Raw genomic sequence first — 3,272 nt, forward strand, 5'->3', positions numbered from 1 at the left:
AAAATCTACGGTCAAAATTATGTCATAAAAGAAGATTAATGCTAACATTGGAAGAAAAAGATGATCTCAGGCTAAAGCTCAGTTTTTAAATTGAGTACATTTAGCTTTATGAAAAACTTAACCACATTGTTACTATTTTGCTCATATCACAGAAGGCCAATGAAAACCAGCAATGGTTTGTAGCAGTGTTTGGGAGACATGAGCTTTGCTGATCTTTCATATGCTAGTTCCATCCATGTATTTTGTTTGAAATGCCAAAGCCAAGCTTTTGTAGCAGAAAATCGAGTACAAATCCACCGGCTGGCATTCCACACCCAGGCCAGGTCAGTCACCTGCGTGCTCCTTACACAGCTGGGCACCAGGCACAGCCCCCTCATGACATCACCTGTCCAGGGCCTCTGTGTCGTCTCTGCTTTACGTTCATTAGAGAAAGAAGAGGGAGGGCTTGGCAGTTTTGATGTGATTCCCCCTAGTGAGTTTCAGGTAGGATTAGGCTAAGCAAAAGTTCTGAGCTGAGGACTTGATAGCATGGTATAACCTACTCTTATTTTTGCTTTGTCCACACAAGAAAAATAACAAGATAACAGTGTTGGGATGTGAATTTGGGGGTTTATGTGCTAAGGAGAAATGAAAACAAACACAAAATTCGATGTACATTATGTGGAAACGATGGAGTAAAAAGTCTAAAAATTATTACTGTGATTGGTTGAAGGAATGAGATTGTGGATAGATTTTTCTTTCCAAGTTTTGTTACTGTATTTATATTACTTTTGGAATTTAAAGTAATTTTGTAATTATGAAGAAATGAGAAAAATGGAAGAATTACACCTTTAGTGACTTTAAGGGATGTCAATGAAATGTCATAAAAGCAAACTGCAAAATAAAGAGTTGTAGGGCACACCGTGTTTTCCAAAGACGGCTACAACACTGCCCTGGCCGCTCGCTCCTCTAACAAAGCACCTAACACTCCCCCACTGAGCTCTTCCCCCTGAACCTGGACAGGCCTTTGTAACAGCCCCAACCAAATGAGTGTAGGACACAGTGATTTTTGAGGCTAGACTGTAAAAACGCCATACACTTCCGCTCTGCCCTCTTAGAATTCCTTTTTAAATTTGGGTATGTGCTAGGAGGACGCTGAGAGGAGCAGCCTGCGTGGAGAGCCCCTGTGAGATGTTCTGGTCCACAGCCCAAGTGAGGGCCCAACGTCAACCACCAGTCGTGTTAACTGAAACAGCCCCCGGATAATCCCAGCTCCAGCCTGTCTTCCCAGAGGCGGCCTCAGACACCATGGACAAGAGACAGCAGTCCCTTCTGCGCCTGGGTCAAATTCCTGATCCACAGAATTCCGAATTCCTAATTCTACATGGTTGCTTCATACCATTAAGGTTGGTTACATAAAGAGTGCGTGTGTAGTGTAATTCTCTTACAGTAAAAGCAAGAGCAAACAAAATCCTTACACACACATATATACAAAAACACCCCCGTAGATCTATATATATATGTAATTAGCTAAAAATTTAAGTGTACTGTTCTGTGGCATTAAAGTACATTCACGCTGTTGTACAATCACCTCCATCACCCGTCTCCAGAACTTTTTACATCTTCCCAAACCCGAACTCTGTACCCACTTAACACTAACTTTCCACTCCCACCTCCCCCCGGCCCCTAACCACCACGCTTCTGCTTCCTGTCTCTCTGAATTTGACTACTCCAGGCACCTCGTATAAGTGGAATCATACAAGATTTGTCCTCTTATGACTGGCTTAGATCACTTAATATAAGGTCTTATAGATTCAACCAGATTGCAGCAGGTGTCAGAATTTCCTTAGTTTTTAAGACTGGATAATATCCCATTGTATGTATACACTGTGTTTTGTTTATCCACTCACCTGTCGATGGACACTTGGGTTGCTTCCACCTGTTAGCTACTGTAAATAATGTTGCCATAAACCTGGGTGCGTAGATAGATACCTGTTCGAGTCTGTTTCCAATTCTTTTGGGTATATACTCAGAAGTGAAATCGCCGGAACATGTGGTAATTGTTTTTAATGTTTTGAGGAAGTACCATACTGTTTTCCGTAACGGCTATACCATTACACATTCCCACCAAGAGTGCACAAGGGGTTCCAGTTTCTCCACGTCTTCAGCACTACGTGTTACTGGACATCAGCCGTCCTAATGGGCGTGAACTGGTATCTCATTTTCATTTCCCTAATGATGAGTGATGCTGAGCATATTTTATGTGCTTACTGGTCATTTGTACACCTTCTTTGGAGAAATGGCTATTTAAGTTCTTTGCCCTGTTTTAAATAATTTTATTTGGGTTTAGTCTGTTTATATTCTTTTAAATGTGTGTATACAAGCATATACAATTAAAGGGGAGGCAGAGAAAAACAGCCAACAGAATGTTACCTCATAGTGTGTTGGGGATAGAAGACCAAGAGAAGTGACATCTTTGCCTCTGATGTCATGTACTGGAGGGCTTCACTTGTTACCAGCATGTGTCACTAACTGAATAAAGAAGAAAATTTACGGAAATTATCTGTAAAATGTCCCTTAGCTGAAGTATCTCAAAATATCTAACTCGAGGTTTCTTTTTACAGCCTCCAAAATGAAAGTCTTAAGCTGACCCTCTGAGAAAATTTCATTGGTAAAATTTTAATTATGAGAAGAAAACTTCCCTTCATTGTTCTAGTTGCAGATTCTTGGTCTTTCTCTCCCTCCCCCTCCCCTTTCTGGAAAGAGCTCAGACTAGGAGAGGAGCCTGTCTCTCTTTAAAGGGACTATTTGTTTCCATGGTAACTTGCCTTCTACATCTTCAGAGTTGTAAACTGGGAAATTCTATTAAAGGCGTATCCAGGCAGTTGCTTTTGAAATAGGTGTCAGATGTTAGCTGTCTGCTTCATTCACCTTTGCTGCCCAGTAATCCTTTGAATTTGGTGATTATGCTTCTATCAAATGGAGGAAGTAAAATAAAACAATATGAAGCTGATTATAATTGGTCTGAGTGGGCCCACTAGGCACTCTTGCCAGGTACTGTCCTGGGCTGTCAGGGCAGAGCCCCTGGGTGACTGATTTGTGTGGCTCAGACTCACCTCTCCACTGAACACTGGCAGCAGAGCCCAGCACCCAAGCAGAACTTCTTGGAGATGCCCTGTGAAGTCAGTTAGAGAAAAAACAGAAACTAGCTGCTGTCAAAAATGACTTTGATTATTGATGGATTTCAAGTCTTATCTATGACATTTCTAGTTCTTTAATCTGAATAGTCAGCT

This window comes from Miniopterus natalensis, chromosome 5 (genome assembly GCF_054644295.1).
Source record: "Miniopterus natalensis isolate mMinNat1 chromosome 5, mMinNat1.hap1, whole genome shotgun sequence".
Taxonomy (NCBI): Eukaryota; Metazoa; Chordata; class Mammalia; order Chiroptera; family Miniopteridae; genus Miniopterus; species Miniopterus natalensis.